Source organism: Gracilinanus agilis, chromosome 1 (assembly GCF_016433145.1).
Source record: "Gracilinanus agilis isolate LMUSP501 chromosome 1, AgileGrace, whole genome shotgun sequence".
NCBI classification, from domain to species: Eukaryota; Metazoa; Chordata; class Mammalia; order Didelphimorphia; family Didelphidae; genus Gracilinanus; species Gracilinanus agilis.
Window position 1 is genome coordinate 543,666,412 of NC_058130.1, and position 21,457 is coordinate 543,687,868.

At 36.4% G+C, this 21,457-nt stretch overlaps 1 protein-coding gene across 1 annotated transcript in view; it reads right to left on the reverse strand.

Moving 5' to 3' along the window:
- GREB1L (GREB1 like retinoic acid receptor coactivator) overlaps positions 1–21,457 on the reverse strand; it is a 339,947-nt gene that overhangs the window by 209,994 nt on the left and 108,496 nt on the right. Inside the window, exon 3 of the mRNA XM_044683023.1 lies at positions 7,945–8,046. The gene's annotated coding sequence lies outside the window, so the exon portion shown is untranslated. The remainder of the gene's footprint in view (positions 1–7,944; positions 8,047–21,457) is intronic.

Consider the following 21,457-nt stretch of genomic DNA (forward strand, 5'->3'; position numbering starts at 1 on the left):
CAACCTAATCCTCACCTTTAGGCCCTTGCTGAAATGTACATTTTGTAACAAAAGAACATTCTGTTCTTTTTTTTTTTTTTACCCCATCTTTGGCCCTATTTTAATGCACGTGTGTATCTGTGAGAGTTTCATGATCTCCCTTAGAACCCTGAATTCCACTCGATCCTGACCTCCTCAGAAAGCTACTCAAGGGCAGATAGCCCTTAAGGAAATTTGTTTGTTACTTCAAAAAGGAACACTGGATTACTTCTAGTTCTTCTAGCTATCTCCAAAAAAAAAAAAAAAAAAAAAAAAATGGAGATCCTGGGACACCACTTATTAATTGCCTTTATCATTCTAATTCTGCCCAGGAATTCAGACATGACCTGGTGCATCATGAACTGAGAATTTCTGCAGTCTGAGTAGCCAGACCAGCTTTATTAAGCAGGAAACTTCTAAGAAAACAAAACAAATGCCTGCCAAAAGGCAAAAAAATGCCAAATGGGTAAGGTTAAAAAAAAAGGGGGGGAGGGCTAAGAACAACAGTCTGGTTATATACTACCTAGTTTTACTACAGGGGAAACCTACACAGTAACAAAGTAGGAAGAGAAAATGAAATTTTAAAACTTAGTTTCTTTCTATGTATATAGTCAGCTATCAGAGAATATCAGTTATAATTTGTAGTATTTTTCACCGTCATTCTCATTTTACAGTTTTGCTTTTGTTTGTTTAGACTGAAAGATATTATCCTGAACAAATCTGGGTTTCAAAATTGTTCAAGAAAGCATGCTGTTTTTATGAAAAATGTCCAAGCTGTCTATATTCGTTACACACAAATTCTGTGAAAATCACTACCAAATTATCACTCCCAATACAATTTGTAAAACAGCACAAAGAATCATCATCTATCACTTACATGAATAGCAACCTCGGAAACATGCTCTTTCACAGAGGACTAAGAACAAGAATGTCATCACTTGGTGTGACATCTTGTCAGGCATTAAAAAGTAGTCACACAAAACAAAACAAACTGGCCAGTCCCCAAAAGACACATTGTTGCAATAAACAAATAGGTGGAAAATTCAAAACAGAGATTCTAACATTAAACAGATCATCAGGGCCCCCTGATGTTCAGGGCCAGACAGAGACCAAGCTGTGAAGTCTACAGTTTGCATTTGGTGTCTTTTCACCTCTGTTTCAGTATTCTCCTCCTCTGACTTAGCACCATTCCCTTACTTCAAGGTGCCTCGTACCCTCCAGATGCCCTCTGGATACCCTCGACCCATCACTTGTGTCTGCTTTTCTGAAGCAGTGACTGTGTTTCAACTTTGTTTCTCTATCATTTCCCATCTAATTCTGCCCTCAGTTGATAGTGACCTTCAAAAGGATAGGATAAACTTTTTTTTAGAACCTTTTCCTTCTATCTAAGTATTGTTCTAAGGCAGAAGAGCAGTAAGGACTAGGCAACTGAGGGTAAGTGACTTGCCCAGGGCCTCACAGCTAGGAAATGTCTGAAGCCACATTTGAACCCAGCTGACTCTCTCTATCCATTGAGCTTTCTAGCTACCCTGATTGACTTATTTTGCACAGTACTGAAGTCACCTCTTCATATGGAGGTTTATTTGGTTGGGACTGGAGGGGTTGGGAATGTTTCCTAAAATCAAAACCAGCTACTCTGGTAAGATAGAATCCATTGCCAAATCCTCTGATTTATTCTTCTACAACATTTCTCCCATATGCTGAAGCCAACTAGTTTGAAAGTCCATTGTTAAATTTTTTACTGTGAGCATTTATCTCTTGGAATTGGCAAATGCCACAAATCAAGGCTTGATTTATTGTTTTGTTTATTGCTTAGACTTAAAGATGGAGAAAATGTGACTAGTGAAGACTAAACTTAAAAGTGTGTCCTCGTTTTTTTGGAAAGCCTGTTGTCAGCATACATACATACATATACAAATACATATACATGTACAAATACATATACATACACATGTATATGAGACAGAGAGAGAGAAAAGAGAAGAGAACGAGAAAGAGAAGAGAAAAAAGTGAAAGAGAGGAGAGAGAATAATGAGAAAGAAGAAGAGTTGAGAGAGAAGAATGAGAAAGAAGGGAGAAGAAGAAGCAAATGAGAGGAGAGAATGAGAAAGAGAAGAAAGAAAAGAGTGAGAGGGGAGAGAGAAGAATGAAAAAGGGGAGGGAGAGAGAGAGATTTGATAGAGTCAGAGGCTGCCTATCTATATCTATATGGGAGAACTGATAACATTGTAATATACATTAGCAATAAATATTGGTGATTGACATGTGGCTGTGTGTGTGTATATATATATGCATATATACGTTTATATATAACACATGGAGGTCAGATTATATAGATTAGGTACATACACACATTCCACAAAGATGAGTCTTCCTGATTCCGAGTCCAGTGCTCTATCCACTGCACCACTCAGTTGCCATAGAGTAGAAAGACTCATCTTCATGATTTCAAATCTGGCCTTAGACACTTAGCATCTGGGCAAGTCACTTAACCCTGTTTGCCTCAATTCTTTATCTATAAAAATGAGCTGGAGAAGGAAATGGTATAGAACTCCAGCATCTTGCCCAAGAAAACCCCAAATGGGGTAAAGAAGAGTTGGACACAACTGGACAACAATGATTGCTTTTCTCAACTCATATAACCATCTTCCAAAGCCCATGCCCTCATCACCTCTCACCTGAAATGTCAGCATATTTCTTTTCTTTTCTTTTCTTTTTTTTTTAAATTTAACCCTTCCATGTTAGAATCAATACTTTGTATTGGCTCCAAGGCAGAAGAACAGTAAGGACCAGGCAATGGCAGTTAAATGACTTGCCCAGGGTCACACAGCTAGGAAGTGTCTGAGGCCTTATTTGAACCCAAGACCTCCCATCTCTGAGCCTGGCTCTCAATCCACTGAGCCACCCAGCTGCCCCTGAGAATATTTCTTAGATCATCTCCCTTTCTCAAGTCTACCTCAATTCTAATCCATTTTTCACTCAAAATGAGTGTCCTAAAGCAATGATGGGCAAACTACAGCCTGTGGGCCAGATGTGGCCCCCTGAAATGTTCTATCAGGCCTCGGAGGTTATTCCTAATCTGACGAATACAATGAGTAGGATACAATACAATGAAACTTTGAAAGAGTTGCCTTAGAAACAGACTGACAGATGAGTATTTCCTTTCCTTTGGCCCCCTCTTTAAAAAGTTTGCCCATCACTACCCTAAAATATAGGTCTTCACCATGCTCATTCCCTATTCAATAAATAATTGTGATTCCCTATTACCTCTAGGATCAACTGTGAAGAACTCTAACATTTCTAGTTCTTCATAACCTGGCCCCTTCCTTCCTTTCCAGTCTTTTTAATCCTTTATCCCCCTTCCCACACTCTCCATGATCCAGCTACCTTGGCCTATTAACTGTTCTTGACATAGAAGGGTGTCCTTTCTTTCATGACTTGGTATTGTCTATCTTTCCTGCCTGCAATGCTCTCCCTATACACTTCCACCTCTTAGTTCTCTGGCTTCCTTCAAGACTCAGTACAAATTCTACCTTTTCAAGGTGGCTTTTCCCAGTCTCCCCAGAGGTTGATATCTTATCCTCTGAAATTACTTCCTATTTACTTTGCATGTATCTTGTATAACTCAGTTATTTACCTATGAAGACTGACCTATTAGAATATGAGCTCCAAAAGCACAGGAACTGTTTTGGCCTTTCTTTGCAGATCTTAGCATAGTACCTGACACATAATAAACATCTATTAAATGCTTTTTTAGCTTAATTTGCCTAATATAGGGCATGCCTATGTTAGCTACATGGCACAGTAGAGAAGGCTCTAAGCTTAAAGTTAGGAAGACCTGAGTTCAAATCTGACCTCAGACACTTACTAGTTATGTGACCCTGGGCAAATCACATAAAGCTGTTTGCTTCAGTTTCTTCATTTGTAAGATGAGCTGGAAAAGGAAGTGGCAAACTATTGTAGTATTTTTGTCAAGAAGACCCCAAATGGGGTCCTAAAGAGTTAGACATGACTGAAATGACTGAAGAACAACAACACATGCCCAATAAATTAATTAATTTATTGATGATGGTGTGGAATTTGACCATTGCTTCATCCATCTAACTTCTATTAAGGAACAGTGATGGGGGTGATAATGTGAGAAAGACAGAAGGTCAAACCAAGAAAATACTGGGACATTTCTGTTAGTCATTGATTAGGCTGTGCTTGGGGAGGTGAAAGAAAGATGAGAATAGCCCTTTCTCTGCCAACTCTCACATATGTTCTATTACTAACCTTCTTCTTTGAGATACCTATTAATAAAATCTCACTAAACAAAAATTCTATCTTCCAGAAGCTCTACTCAGTGATCTCTGGTCTTTAGGTAATTTCCCTAGCCTAAATGATCAGATCATTAATCTTTGGGAAGACAGGCAACTTGTGGGGGGCATCCTATTTATTTATTTATTTATTTGTTTGTTTGTTTGTTTGTTTGTTTGTTCCATTTTTCAGACACCTATTATGGACCTACTTGTTCCTACATTCAGTGCGTTGAACTGTTACTCAGAGAGTTGGTGACAACTAAGAAATGTTTTTTGTATCTCTAGAAACAGAGTTCAAGCATCTGACTATGAAATTAAAAACTTTTCAACTATTTCCAAGCTTGGCATCTGAAAGACTAATCTCAAGGAAACACGATCTTAGGAAAGATTTTGTCCCAAATAAATCTCAGTAATTTCTAGAGGAAGTCTTAGAGTCAAGCATGTATTTATATCAATCTCTGACAGCACCTGCACCTTCAATTTACACAAGTGTACAATGAGAACTCATATCCAGAATGATGACCAGAATGCCCTCTGAGATCTTTAGCCATTAAAGATTAACTCATATTGAGTATGTTCTACTTAGCAAAGCAGAAAAGAAAAATTAATTGTACAAACTTTTCCAAAACAAACTTATACAACAGGGATTTTCAAACTAATTCTTAGTAGATGGATATCCTGTAGGCATCTCTAACTTAACATGTCTAAAACTGAACTCATTATCAACTCTTCTTCTGAACAAGCATACTTCCATCCCTTGAAAACTTGGAGTTATCTTTTACTCATTCTCCCCCATCCCTCCACATATCTCACACTTTCATTCTCCCAAATATTGGAAATCTAATCTCTATAATACCTGGTTTTTCTCCATTCATAATGCTATATTCAGGAATGTTCACTTAGATTACTGCCATAGCTTCAAAACAGATCACTTCTCATTCCATTTCAAATCTTCCTCCAAAAGTTTACCAAAATAATGTCCTTAACATACTGGTCCATGCCAACATCCTGTTCAAGAAACTGTAGTCACTCCCTATTCCATCTAAGATCAATTACAAATTCAATAGTCTAATATTTAAGACCTTGTGCTATCTGACTCCAACTTAATTTTCACAGTATAGTATCCATATTTCTCCTTCACACACTCTAGAATTCAGTTAAATTGGTTATTTTCATTTTTTTCACATGCAACATTTCATTTCCTGTCTTTACATGTATTTGCCATAGGCTCCCTCCATACCTGGATGCACTCTTTCCTTTGCTGGGGTCAATGTAACTTCTATATGATTTTACCTTTTACTTAGATGTTTAGCAGCTGAGAAACAAGCAAACAATAAAGTTCAATGGGGTAGATAATATTTATTTTGCAAAAAGATTATTTGATGATTGACTTTGATGATTGAAAAGAATTTTTAAAAATTTTAATGTATGAAAAGGTCTATATTAAATGCCATGGTTGAGGGGAGGGTGAAGAAAACAATTACAAAAAGAATTTCTGCCCTCTGATGGCTTATAATCGAATCAGAAAATGCAAAATATACATCTATAAAGACTTGAAGATAATAATTATCACAGAAAAAAATGATAGAATGCAGGCTAAAGAAATGGGTGCAAGGGAAGAATAAAAGAGAGATTCCAGAAGGGCAGGGTTAATCCTTCTCTGAACTCTCAGTGCTCTGATAGTCTGTACCACACCACTTAACATTATTGGGTTTTAGTGTTCTTAGACCTTCAATAAAGTCCTACTTGGATGCCTTATAATGATGTTAGATGACCCTGGGTTCTCAGAAACTATGCCAAATGAAAACAAGGTTTAGTAGTGCCTATCAAGGTAGAAAAACTTTGAGTTAATGTCCATTGACAGACAGTCCATTTTCTGAGAATCGGTCTAGCTAAAGAATGGCAAGATTTATCAGTAGAAGATTGGCAACTAGATGATTTACTTTTTTTTTGTTTTTGCCTTTGCAGTTATACAAGCTTCATCTATAAAGGAAAGAGTACCTGAATAGACCCTTTTTAAGAATCTGAAGAATTAATTTCATTGGAACCAGAAAAGGTCTAAGAGATCACCTGATTCACTTGACAACCCTTTACTTTATATAGGAGGGAACTGAGTGTTAAGTGATTTATCCAAGGTCATGAGGATGGTGTGTTAGTGTCAGAGTCAGAATTAGAATCCAGTTCTCCTGACTCCCAATTCCTTCTTTGAAGGAATGCTAACTTTCACAGCATCTTCTCTGCAATTTAGAGCCTTAGAAAATTTCCCAAGGTCAAAGAACCCAGAGGTGTACTTGAAGGTAGGCCTACCTACTATGCCACAAAGTGTCTTAAGCTATTTATTTTAAATATAACACAGTATCTGGCATAATGCTTTGACATAGCAGCTTCTAAAGAAATAGTTGCCAACTACTGAAGAGATAGGGCAGCTAGTTGCTAGTCGTAAATCAGGAGGACTCATTTTTCTGAGTTTGAATCTGGCCTCTGACACTTTCTAGTTGTTTGCCTCCGTTTCCTCATCTGTAAAATGAGCTGGAAAAGGAAATGGAAAACCATTCCACTATTCTTACCAAGAAAATCCCAAATTGTGTGACAAACAATAGGACACAACTGAAAATGATTGAAAAATTGAAAAAGTGAGTGTTGGGCCATAACAGCAATGCTAATAATGCCATTTATTTATGTTTAAATATTTAAAATCTCAAACTCTTGTACATATATTGCAGAAAAATATCAAGGAGGTAAAACTGAAGCTGAATCATCCTATGAGAACACCAATACAGTCCCATGTCTTTTTGTTCTTCCATTATTTTATTAGATTCACTTTTAGACATAGCTCTTAATGACTAGGCTAGCCCTCATTTTGTTTACTAACCTTAAATTATGGAAGTCCCTCATGCCTTTCCATGTATGTATATGATTCCCAAATGCCTCTGTCTAGCCCTAGTCTATCTCTCCTGAGCTCTAGTTGCACAGTTCCAGGATATTTCAAACAGGATGCCCAGTAATCATTTCAAACTCAAGAGATCCAAAGCTAGATGCATTATCTTCCCCCAAAATCCAACTCCCTTTTCTGCTGAAAACCTCAACCTCCTCCCAGTCATCAAGATTTATGATCTCAGGATTATCCTTGATTCTTCACACTTTCCTTTGTACCACTCACAGGTACCAAATCTTGCTATTTCTATTCCTATGATATCTCTTATAATCATTCTCCTTTTCATGATTACATGGCCAGCCCCCTAATTCAGGCCCTCCTCTCTTCTTCTCTGAACTATTGTAATAGTTTCCTATTCTATTCCTAAAAAATTCTGTTTCCCAGATTAAAATCTCTCCCTACTCTAATTCATCCTCCACATAGCTACTGAAATGATTTTAGTAAACTGTAGATCTGACCATGTCACTTCCCTACTCAATAAGCTCCAATGGCTCCCTATTGACTCAATCAAATATATGCTCCCTTTCAGCTTATAAAGCCCTCCACATGACCCCTACGTACCTTACTACTACTCTTCCCTTCCGCTACATCCCAACCAACATCAATCCCTTGCTTCTCCCCTCACACAGCACTCCTTTCTCCCATGTCTATATTTTTTACCCATTCTTCATTCCTGCAAAGGATGCTCACCTTAACAAAGACTTTTGGAATCCTTCATTTCCTTCAAAATTCTGCTCAAGCAATGCCTTCTATATGAAGCTTTTCCAATTCCTCCAGTCAAGAGCACCTTCCCTAAAAAAAAAAAATGACAGACTTATTTTCCATATATTTATTTGTGTACACATCATCCTCTTCAATAGAGTGTAAGTTCCTTGAAGACAGGGCTTGTTTCAGCTTTGTTTTTATATCCTCATACTTAAACTGATTCATACAAGATGTTTTATAAATGCTTCCAGATTAACTGATACATTAATATAATGTTTAACTCCAGCTCTGTGAGAGAAGTAGTAGATATTATTATTATGTGTCTACAGATGAGAAAACTGAGGAACAAAGTCTTATAGTAAAGTTATGGACCCACAAATAAGATATCTTGGTGTTCTATCTGTCCAACCCTTTTTTGCAAATCTGATCAGAATTATTCACTGTCATCTGGCTTAGTAAAAAAAAGGTCAAATAGGTAATTTTAAGGCAAAATCACAAGAGAACACTAATGCACTTTTTTGACCTTCTACCATTTAAGCAAATTTGCTTTTGGTCATAACATTTAATCAACAGATTGGAATAAGTGGTAAGTAAATGTTCATACCCTAGTTTTGCTGATTCCTTAACAGTGAGAATCTTTCAAGATGGCAGATCTGTTTCCATTTTTATCAAAAATATGTAACATTATTTCACCTATCCCTGGCCTCTCAGCTTCTTTGAGTAAGCACAGTTTCATGGAAAAGAAGGGTCATGTCAATACCCATACTCACTCCACCCCATCTTGATTTCCATCCTTTACCCTAGTTTATAACACAGATGTTTAGTCTTGTTTTGGCTCTGGATAGACCTTGTAAACTGAATGTGCTTTTCTAGTTTAAAAACAAACAGATATTTATGATATGGGTGCAAAAAAAGATAAGTTTTCTTAGGACATGTAGGCTCTAATCAGAGACTCTGGATATTGTGGAAATTTCCTCTGCCTTGAGTCTTTTTATACCATACAAAATTACTTATATTTGTCTGCTTAGCCCAGAGGCTAGCCACAACAGGCACAGCAACTTCAGATTCAAGAGAGGTCCCTATTCTATTCCCTTGAGGGTCTTATCCTTCCCATTGGCCCTTCTCTTCCCCAATTGTATCATTCCTTATCCACTGGCTCTTTCTCCATTGTTTATAAACATACCCAGAGCTCCCTAATCCTTACAAAATATTCACTTAGCCCTACCATCTCCTAAATGCAGAATCCTAAAGCTTTCCTCTATCTCCCTTGCTCATCTCCCACCAACCTACTGTAATATGGTTCCTTATTCCACCATTCAACCAAAACTTCTTCCTTGAAGGTTACTAGAAATTTCTTTAATATTTAATATTAATTACAATGAACTTAAAAAAAGACTTTTAACTTTCTTGACTTTCTGTAGCATTTGCCACTCTCGCCTCCTGGCATTTTTATGGCATAATTTTCTCTTTCTCTCCCACTCGCCTGATGCTGTTCAGTCGACTTTGCTGCATCAACATTCAGCCTCCACTTCCTGTGTGGTAGAACTCTCTGGCTCTGTCTTGGGACTTTCTCCTCTCTCAAAGATCTCATTAGTGCCCACAAGCAAAGACATCATGTAAATACCAGATCTATATATCCAGATCTGATGTGTGTCCTGAATTCCCATCACCCATTATTAATTCTCAGCTAGATATTTCCACCTGGATAACCTAGAAATATTACAGATTCAGCATGTCTAAAACATAACTCATTACCTTTCTCTCCCCAAGCCCATCCTATCCTTCCTTCTAATTTCCCTATTTTTTAGAGAACTATCATCCTTCCAGTTACCAAGCTTCTCAACCTAGGAGTCATTCTGACCTCTTCATTCTTTCTTCCTCCCTACATTGTCAGTTGCCAAGTCTTGATGATTCTACCTCTCCAATATCTGTCACATTTCTCCCCTTATTTCCACTCACATGATCACCATCCTAGTTTAGGTTCTTTTCATATATCCCACCTAGACCACTATAATACTCTCCTTAATGGCCTCCCTGCTTCTAGTCTCTTCCCTTTCCAAACCTTGCTCTATATAACTGTCAAATTGATATTCCTAAAACACAGATGTGACTCTATGTAACTCCTATATTCAAGAACCTTCCTTCAATGGCCCCCTAGTACCTCTAGAATAAAATACCAACATATATATTTTAGGTTTAATGCCCATTTCAATCTAGGTCCAAAATCTTCCTAGAATGATATTACATTCTATATTTACACCAAACTGGTTTGCCACGATATATTCTATATACTACATTCTATGCCCTGCCTCTATAGGTTGCACAGGGAGTGCCTTTATACCTGAAATGACCACCCTATTCATTTCCACCTTTTAAAAATTCCTGGCTCCACATTCCAGTCAGCTCAAGCAGCACCTTTTAAAGGAGGTCTTTACAGATTCCTCCTATTGTTAAGTATTTTCCCTATTTAGTCTTCTAAAATATCTCCTGGAGGAGGGATGCATATATTTTACACTTATTTTTTGTGTATGTGTTGTTCCCTCCAGTAGAATATAAGCTTCTTACAGGAAGGAGCTATTTCATTTTTGCTTTTATATCACCAGCAACTAGCACAGTGCCTGGCACATAGAAAATGCCAAATAAGTGCTTGTTGAAATTTCATGCAAGAACAAGAAACATTTCTTTAAAGTCAAAAGACTGAAGAAATAGAAGAAAATTTAAAGTGACAAAAAACAACCAACCTAGGAAACATATAGAAAAAATTTAAGGATCACTGAACTACCCAAAAAGGGAGCCTAGACATTGTATTTTAAGAAATTATAAAAGAAAACTACCCTTAAGATAAGAAGGCAAAGTAGAAATAGAAATAATCCATTCCTCAGACACTGAAAGAAACCTTAAAACAAGAACTCCCAGGAACAATTTAACCTAAATACAGAACTTCAAGAACAAATTTTTGAAATTACTATAAACAGCCAGAAAGAAAGAATTCAGGTACTGAGGAATCACAGTTAAGATTACACAAGATTTAGTAGCCAACACCATAAAGGAGCAGAAAGAATAGAATGCAAAATTCTAGATGGCAGAGGATATATAGGTCTATAGTCAAAATCACTTTATCTAGTAAACTTGAATATAATCCTATAGGGAAGGAGGGGGTGAAGAACTTTTAAAGAAATGAGAATTTCCAAACATTCCTGTTGAAAAAACTAGTACTTGTGTTGAAATTCTTGAGAGGAAAAAATAGGAATTGAGAAACATAAAAAGGTAAACATGAGCAAGCAATCATAAAAGACTAAACAATGACAAACTGGTCATATTGTAATTCAAGAAAATAATAACTGAGTCCCCTCTAAGCCCTATTATCATGCAAGGCCATAGAAAGATACTATTTAGACAGAAGGCTTGGGTATGAGTCTGTTAAGTCTTGATGACCTTAAAAGAAGAAAGGGGGGAAAAGGGAGGAGAAGAGCAATACTTTTGGTGGGGAACGGCAAAAGAAGGTTCTCTTATATAATCAGGATATATCAGTCTGTATAAACAAGGAGGAAAGGGTGGGGGAATGGCTGATATTTGAATTATTCTCTCATCTGAACTGGTCAAAAGATGGAAGAATACACACACACACACACATACACACAGAGGTGGATACAGAAATACATTTCACTTGACAGGGAAATAGGAGAAAAAGAAGAGAAGAGAAGAGAAAGGGGAATTAGAAGGAGGATACTAGGTTAAGGGAGGAAATCATTTTAAGCAAAACAAACTCCTTAAGGATGTACAATAATATTTACATTAACTCTTCTTGCAATGGCAAATAATTGGAAATAGAAGTATTCATTGGGGAAAAGGTGCCCATTGGGGAATGGCTAAATAAGTTATGGAATATAAATATAAATGAATATTATTATGTTATGAGAAATAATGAAGGGAATGGTTTCATAGAAGCCTGGAAAGACTTCTATAAACGGATGCAGAGTGAAGTGAGCAAAACCAGATGAGCAATTTAAACATAAATCACAAGGTTATATAGTCAAACAGCATTTTAAGATTTAGTAATTGAGTAACTGATCAGCTTTATGATCAGTCAGATTCCAGAGAATTAATGATACACGATGGCACCCACCTCTTAAGACAGAGATAAAGGACTACAAAATGAGAGATATTGCTTTTTGGACATGGCCAACTTGGAAGTTTGTTTTGCTAGACTATATATGTCCTTTGGGACCAAGTATAAGAAGTCTAGTCCCTTTTCAACAGGACAGCCTTTCAAATACATGAATAGAATAGCCAAATCTTTTCTTGGCTAAATATCCCAGTTGCTTTACTTAATCCTTGAATGGTATGGTCTGTTCCTCTGACTATATTAGTCACCCTTCTCTGGAAGCATTTCAGCTTATTACTGTCCTTCTTAAAATGTAGCACTAAGAACTCAACATGACTCCTCCAGATGTGGAGATTACCAAGGTAGGGTTCAATGGGCCCCTTACCTCCCTTGTTCTGAACACTTATACTTCTCCACACCACTTAAGATCAAATTAGTTTCCAAGTTACACAGTCTCATATTACACTTGAAGTACACCAAAATTCCTGTGTCTTTTTTATATGACCTATTATCTGGCCATGTCACGTCTTTTTTTTTTTCCTTTATGACCGTTAAGAAAATTAAGTCAAGTCACTGCTTTATTCTTCCAAGTTGTTTTCTCTGGATCTAAACTGGACTTGAAGGTTTATTCTTATAAGTATCTTATAAAACAGTTTTAGTGATCTTTAAATTTACAGGAATGGTACATGCAAGAAGCCAGCTTTACAAAGAAAATGGAACAGTCAAGAGAACCTTCATAAAGGGAATTTGATGTTCCATTTAGTTTATTAAAAAAAAAAACACAACAATGTAGACAAAAATGGAAAGGGAAGCAAAGGGCATATATACACTAAATAATCTTTTCTGTGGGAACCCGATTTATTATTTTTTTTATGCTTCTAAATGGCTTAAAAACCAGGAAAAGGGATCCTCTACCCACCTTTAGGCTCTAGGCCAAACAAAGAGAACTATAAATAGTAATCAGGTTTTTCACAGAGGCAAAAATTCTCATAGAAAAAAAGAGTCTATACTTGTATGGCAGAAAAGTGAAATACCAAAAACTCTACCAGTTGCTTTTTCTCTCTGGAAAGACTGGACAAAAATAAAGTTATATGGTTTTGCAAAGTATCTAAATCCTGATATGCTTATAAAATGAAGAAGGCCCCTAACTATGGTAGAATAAACCTCTCTCCTGCTGAACTATGAGAGGACATGAACAAGAATCTCACCAGTTAAGCAGGATGGGCTGGGCTGGGATCTATATCACAGGAAAGAATGTCTGCACAGATGAGATCACAGATGTATTTGAGCATGTGGACAGAACTATGTCTTAGATTCAAGTCTGGGGGGAAAGTCTACTGAAGTTTAGTAGAGAACTAAATTCCAGAGTGGAACTGCCACATCCAAACCAATGCTCTCAATTCTTGATGAAATAAACATGCTGAAAATTTACAATAAGGCATTATGAAATAAAAAACAGGTAACCTTTGAATTATAGTTGTTTGGGATCACTTCTGACATTGCTTGTCTTCATTAGTGGGGCTAAGTGAAAAATTACTCTTTTTGGCATGGTCTTCTATTCCTTACTACCCTGGTGACCTTCTCTGGAAGCTTTTCAGCTTGTTAACATTATATTACAGCCTACAAGACTAGCCTTATAAGGAAGTGAAGTAAGCAGTGACCTACATGGTAAAATTTGAGTGGCGGTAGATGGTACCTTCCCTTCCCACCCCTATCCCCATCACAAAATACCTCTCTGGCACCAATCACTAGTAACTGAAATTCCATCATTAAAGATTTGTTCCTAAAGCTTTTTATGGATCCACAGTCTCCTATTAAAATGCATATATCCTTGGGAAGAACATCTGAAGACTTTATTAGTTAAGATTTTATACTGAGTTGACATCTAGCTAAGAAATCAAGATTGAAAACCTCAACCAGTATAGAGGGTAAAGAAAATTATGCTGTGATTTGCAAAGAATATGCAACTTTTGCATTCCTGACACAGCTGGTATGCTGATTATCTGGAGGAAAAGGTTTGAAAAGCATCCATATATAATCCAGATTATTAGGGAGAATGAAATGTTTCTAAAGGAAATAAATTGGGTGGGGAAAGAGATTATAAGTGAAAAGCTCCAGAAGGCTTGACTTAGATCAAAAAGATGAAAAACTGAAAAGTATAACAAAGAGGAGAAAGAAAATGACAGGTGGAGAGTTAGAGCTTAAAAAAAAAAAAAGAACTAAGACTCTTCCTGAAGAGGTGAGAATTGGGTGCTCTAAGGAGGAAACTACTTATCCTCACAAGAATGGTAGTCACAGAATCAGAGAGATAATAGAAGAGTAGTAATAGTTGGTGATTCTCTGCTCTGGAATATCTGATAACAACAATATCTATCAATCTGATAACAACAATGAACAGGTCTGTTGTTCTCCTTGGGCATATATCTATGACATAACAGAGAACCTCTTAAAACTTATTAAAACAGAAACAACTACCCCCTCTTTGGTGATTCTCTTGGGGGGAAAGGAAAAGCATTTTTATATAGTGCCCAAGTTCCAGGAATTGTCCTAAGCACTAAAAAACAAAACAAAACAAAATTATCTCATTTGATTCCTCAATAAAGGTATTATTATTATCCCCATTTAATACTTAAGGAAACGGAGGCAAACAGAGGATTGGTAACTTGCTCAGGGTCACAGCTAGTAAGGGTCTGATTCTGGTAATGAATTCAGGCCTTCTTGACTCCAGGTGCCACCAGTAAAATGGGTTAGAAGTATAAATGATTCTGGTAGAATGGACTAAAAGATGCCACCTGAGAAAGAAATTGAAGACCATAGATTATAAGTAATGTTTTCCTCACTGCTGCCCATTCAAAGCACAAGGATCAAGAAGAGAAAAATGAATAGAGGAGTCAACAGCTAATTGGAAAGGTACTATTTGAAAATGGGATTTGAACTATGAATGACTTTGCTATTCCCAGCAATACAATAAGCCAAAACAATTCCAACAAGTTTATGATGAAAAATGCTAACCACTGCCAGAGAAAGAACTGATGGCAAGTAAATGCTGATTGAAGCAGATCATTTTCCATTTTCTTCATTTTTTAAATGTATCTTCTTCCATAACATGTCAAATTTGGAAATATTTTATGTGATAACACATGTATAATCAATATCAAGTTGTTTACTGTTTTAGTGTGGAGGGGAAGGAAGGAATTTTAAACTTAAAATATTAGGAAATTAATATCAAAAATTATTTTACATGCAAATTGAAAAGATAAAGCATACTGGAGAAAAGAAAATGATTGGGAAATGACATAGTGGGAATGGGATTGAGTGAAAAGTAGTCAACCTCTCCAAGATCTAAACCCAATTGATGCCTTAGAAAAAGATCTATACTATAAATTCTATAGAAAATAAATACTGATATAGCTCTATCTGCCTATAAAAAGAGAGAGAGAGAAAGAGAGAAAGGAAGGAAGGAAGGAAGGAAGGAAGGAAGGAAGGAAGGAAGGAAGGAAGGAAGGAAGGAAAGAAAGGAGGGAGGAAGGAAGGGAGGGAGAGAGGGAGAAAAAGAAAGATAGAGAAAAAAGAGAAAATGACAAATGGAGATGCTACAAGAAAATTACACTGAAACCCTGTTGGTGAAGCTGTGAATTGGTTCTATAAAGCCATTTGGAACTGTGCCAAATAATGACTAAACTATGCAGACCTTTTGAGCCAGTGATATTGCTAATAGGCTTATACTTAAAAGAGATAAAAGAAAAAGGGAAAGATTCTATTTGTAAAGAAATATCTATGGCAGTTCTTTTTATACTATCAAGTAACTGGAAATTAAGGGGTGCCTCATTGATCTGAGAATGGCAGAACAAATTCTGTTAAGTGTATGTAATGGAATACTATTGTGCTGTAAGAACAGAAGAAAGTGATCATTTCAGAGAATTCTGGAAAGAACTATGTGAACTGATGCAGTGTGAAATGAGTGGAATCTGGAAAACAATTTATAGCATATAAGTAGCATAAAAATAAACAATGAAAGACAATAATTCTTATCAATGCAATGATCAATTATGATTCTAAGAGACCAATGTTGAAGAATGTTACCCAACTCCCAACAGAGAGGAATAAATGCAGAGTGAAATGCACTTTTTTGGTCATAGCCAATGTGGGAATTAGTTTTGCTTCAATCTTGTTTATTTGTTACAAGGGTTGTTGCTTTCTTTTTTTTTTTTTTTGGAGGCTAGATATGAGAAAAAGAAAAAATGTGTGATTGGTAATTTCAAAAAATAAAATTTAATTTAAAAACATATTGGCCAGATGTTGTGCAAATCTAATCAAAACAGTCTTTTAAAAAGGATGGAGGATGAAGAAAATTACAAATCAGTTAAAACTTTAAAAATTTTAAAACAAGAAGAACTAGATGTCCTAATGAAAAGAGTCAAATTTGACTTCAGAATTTATGACTGAATCTTTGTGGGATGAAGTCTATGATTAGATGATGGTTCTGAATGAATATACCTTATTCAAAATAATAGGGTGGATAAAAGAATATACAAGGTAGCAATGAATATTAAGAAGATACACTCATGAGAGATTGAAATCTAGGAACCATAGTGGGGAACCACAAAGGAGACTACTGTCAATGGTGGGAGAAAAAAACTGTTATTGGAACATAGTAAATTATTTAGAGCAACTTAAGAGAAAAGAATAAGAATTAGTTTGGAAAGTACAGAAGCCTGATATAATAATGGTGGGAGACTTCAAACATTTTCTGAAGCTCTCTGTGAAGAAAAAAGCAGCTGATCATTGTCTTATTTGCTTTAGGAATAATTTCATCCTAAAAATGAGAGGGAACTAACAAGAGGAAATTCTATTATGAATATGACCCTCACTAACAAGGAAGAAATGGATGAATGCTGAAATGATGGGAAATCGGTGGAAAAGTAATCACTTCCTAAAGTGTGAGGTAGAGGAAAGGAGTTCTGGGAATAGTCTGACATTAACCTAAGATTCTAGGAGAAAAAGATTTCAAAGGATTTGAAAAAAAAAAGTAGGTAGGATTTAGGGAAATATTGGTAGGATTCTACAATCCTGCAGAGGGAGTCAGTCCAGAAGGGACTGGAGGCATTCAAGAATGTAATCCTAAAGGCACAAAGGAAAATGAAGCCCAATGAAGAAAAGAAAGGGATGAGATTTATCTGAAGAGTTTAATGTGGATGCACAGGAAACTCGTTAATCAGCTTAGATTTTTAAATTAAATGTAAAAGATGAAAGCAAAAACAGATACTGTAAGATAAACATAGGGAAGTACATAACATGGTCCTATAAAAATAGTGAGAAAAACACTATAGCTCAGAATGAGAGAATGTTGAAAAGAGAAATAAAGGACAAGAAAAAGTTTTGTGGTTTTTCTTTGTCTATCTTAGAGAACAAGGATAGAATAATTTTGATTCTGTGTAGAGGGACACAGGAAACTAATTGACAACAGAGAAAAGAGAGCTGCCCAGTCCTCATTCTGACCTTTCCATTAGAAATGACAAGACAAAAATAGCTTATAAGGAATTGATATTCAAGATAAGGAGATAGTAAAAAAGCACCTAGTCTCCCTTGATGAATTCAAGTCACCTGGCCCAGAAGAACTATCCTTGAGTACTAAAAGAACTGGCAGTTCTTTCTAGAAAGAAGTGATTACTGAGCAACTGTCAGGGATATTCGAAAAATCATGGAAAACAGGAGAGGTACCATAAGGTTAGAGAAATATAGATCTTGTTCTGATTTTCTATCAAAGGGAAGAAAAGAAGAGAATGTGCAAAGTATAGGCCATTAAGTTCAATTTGAATTCCTAGGAAAATACTAGAATGGATCATGAAGGCCATAGTTGACAAATATTTAGAGAGAGAAGTGGGGATTGTCAAGGGCCAAACCAGATAACTTCATCTTCCTTTCCTGACAGAATTGCTCAACTAGTAGATAAGCGGAATGTTGTAGGTTGAGAGGTTTACCTAAATTTTAGCAAATATTTTGATAAATTTTATCTTACTACTTCTGTAGAGAAAATGGATAAATGGAGACTAGACAATAATATAATTAGATGGATTCAAAGCTGGTTAGATTGAGAGAGTGACTATAAATGGTTATGTCAGGAGGTCTTCAGTATAGTACCCAAGAGATTTGCATTGTTTAACATTTTTAATAATTTGAATAAAGTAATATATGTTCATTAATTCTGCAAATGGCACAAAGTTGAGAAGGATTGATAACAACCTTCACAATAAGAGCCTGAACACAAAAAGATCTGACAGGCTTGAACACGAGGCTGAGTCTAGAAAGATGAAATACAATAATCTTAGAGTTGGGCCCGCAAAATCAACTTTCCAAGTACAAGATGGATGAAACATGATATTCTAAAAATGATCTAGGGGTTCTGGTGGACTGCAAGCTCCATATGCATCAATAGTGTGACATGGCAACCAAAAAGGAGTGAAGGCAAACTTGGGTTGTATTAGTAGAGGCACGGCATCTAGGAATAGGGTGGTGGCAACAGTCCCACTATATTCTTACCTCAAAATTGCTTGGAGTATTGTGTTCAGATTAAGAAAGATATTGATGAGGGGCAGTTAGGTGTCTCATTGGATTGAGAGCTAGGCCTAGAGATTGGAGTCCAAATCTGGCTCAGAGACTTCCTAGCTGTGTGATCCTGGGAAAGTCACTTAGCCCCATTGCTTAGCCCTTACTGCTCTTTTGCCTTAGAACCAATACATAGTATTGATTCTAAGACAGCAAGTAAGGGAGAAAAGAGAGGAAAGGAGGGGAGGGGAGAGGAAGGAAAGGGAAAGGAGGGGAGGAGAGGAGAGGAGAGGAAAAGAGAGGAGAGGAGAGGGAAGGGGAGGGGAGTAGATTATAATGAAAGACATTTAGAGTGGAGGCCAGCAAGCAAAAGGAATGAAAAGAAATTAATGGAAGGTGAAAGGTTAAAAAAAAAATCACAGGACTTGGTGACTACCTTGGGATAAGAGAGCTATGGAGATTTGTGGAGTTCAGTATACAAATACTGTACCCAGTTATTCACTCCTGAACCCAAACACAGACCATGCTAGGAATATCTAAACCACTGAGCTCTCCACTCCCTAGAACCATGCAGCCTTATATTCACTCCATCTACTTTTTGTCCTGCCATCATGAGTAAAACTTTCCCCAACCTTTCCACTTCTAGCTCCAAGAAATATAATTACATCAACACTACCATTGCCTCTAGAAAAGGCAAATCGATTTAATAACTCTCATGGTTTCACTCTCCATCTTTGTAACTCTCCAGGCCATAACTTGATTCCTTGCCTACCATTCCTTTGTATGTGCTATCTTCCTACTCCCAGTGGAATGTAAGTTCCTTGAGGTCTAGGTCTCCCCTGCTTTTTTATTTATATCACTGGTACTTGGCACAGGGTTTGGTTTGGCATATTATAAACACTTAATAAATGCCTCTTTATTCATTGGTGTCATGAATAAATTCCCCTTAGATTTCATCTATCAATCAAAAAACATTTATTAAGTGTCTCCTATGTGCCAACCATAAACTATCCAAACACAGTGCAAATTGTGACCAAAAGCAATGTTTTACTTTTTATTCCCTCTTGTTTCATTTTTTAAACTCTTACCTTCTGTCTAGAACTGGAAGGATAAAATGAAATATAATTTATAATAATGCTTTGTAAACAACCTTAAAGCACACTCATATACACATACACACACATTTATATACACATATATATACACACAAATATGTATGTATAACTTACTATTTTTATTATTATTACCATCATGGAGCAATGCAATGGACGACTTGAGGGTTCCAAAGCCCTATAGTCTTAGAGAAGTTTCTGAAGCAGAAGAGGGGAGAATGGGAGCTTTCAAAATGCATGGCCTCAGAGCAGAAGGCACTAGAGTGATGAGCAAGCATCCTAGGCAAACATAAAATAATCATGTTCACAAAGTATATACTTTGGGTTTTGGTGGTGATGGAATACTACTGTGCTGTAAGGAATGATGAACAGGATAATTTCAGGAAGAGCTGGAAAGACCTCCATGAACTGATGCAGAGTGAAATAAGCAGAACCAGGAAAACACTGTACACAGTAACAGCAATACTGTGGAATGGTCAACTGTGATAGACTTAGCTATTATTGGCAATACAATGATCCAGGACAATTCTGAGGGACTTATGATAAAGAATGCCATATACCATCAGAGAAAGAACAGTTGGGAGTCAGAATGCAAATGAAAGCATATGATTTTTCAATTGTTTATTTGGGTTTATGCTTTGGAGTTTTGGTCTTATAAGATTACTCAAAAAAATAAACAATGTGGAAATATGTTTTGCATGATAATACGTGTATAATCCAGATCAAATCGCTTGCCACAACCAGGATGGGGAAGAGAAGGAAGGGAGGGAGATAAGTTCAATCATATAACTTAGGAAAACTTGTTTTGGAAATTTGTTATTACATCTAATTGGTAATATACATATGTTTACATAAAAAGCACCAAAGCATATACTTTGTAAATGTCTTGTGATCTTAAATAGCTGTCAAGGCAAGAGATAAGAAAGGCCAGGGGTGGAAAAGAAGGGGAAAGTTACATATAAGGTGTCATTAAATGAAGAATAGAAAAAATTAAATAGGGAAGTCATTGTGAAGGAAAGTTGACAAAAGAAGCATAAAAGAAAAATGGATTGGATATAAGGAGGAAAGAAAAAATTATTCTGAAAGATACCATCAACCCTACCACTTGTTTATTATCTGGAGTGAGTGACTTTAGATGGATTACTTCCCCCTAGATTGTTCAGTCATTTTCATTTTTTCAGCTGTGTCCAGCTCTTCATGAGCCCATTTGGGTCTTTTTGGCAAAAATACCCGAGTGGTCTAACATTTCCTTCTCCAGCTCATTTTACAGATGAGGAAACTGAGGCAAATAAGGTTAAGTGATTTGCCCAGGGTCACCCAACTAGTAAGTATTTGAAGCCATATTTGAACTCAGGAAGATAAATCTTTCTGATTCCAGGCCCAGACTATCTACTGTGCCACCTCTGTAGGTCTCAGTTTTTTCATTTGAGGTCAAGATGATTCTTTCAAGTTCTAAATCACATGTTGTTATAATACTTAGCCATGCATATCTCTTCAACTACCATTTTATTCATTCATTCATTCAACAAGCATTTATTAAGCAACTACTACCTTCCAAGGTACTGTACTAGTCCCTGGAGATTTAGATGTGAAAAACTTCAAAACAAACATTTGCTTCATATGATTCCTTTTTAACTTGTGTGTCTGAACTTTGCATTTCTTTTAGAAAGGATCCCAATGGCTTCCCTTGATGTCTAGGTCACTTTCATCAAAAAAAGAAAAAAAGAAAAAAAAA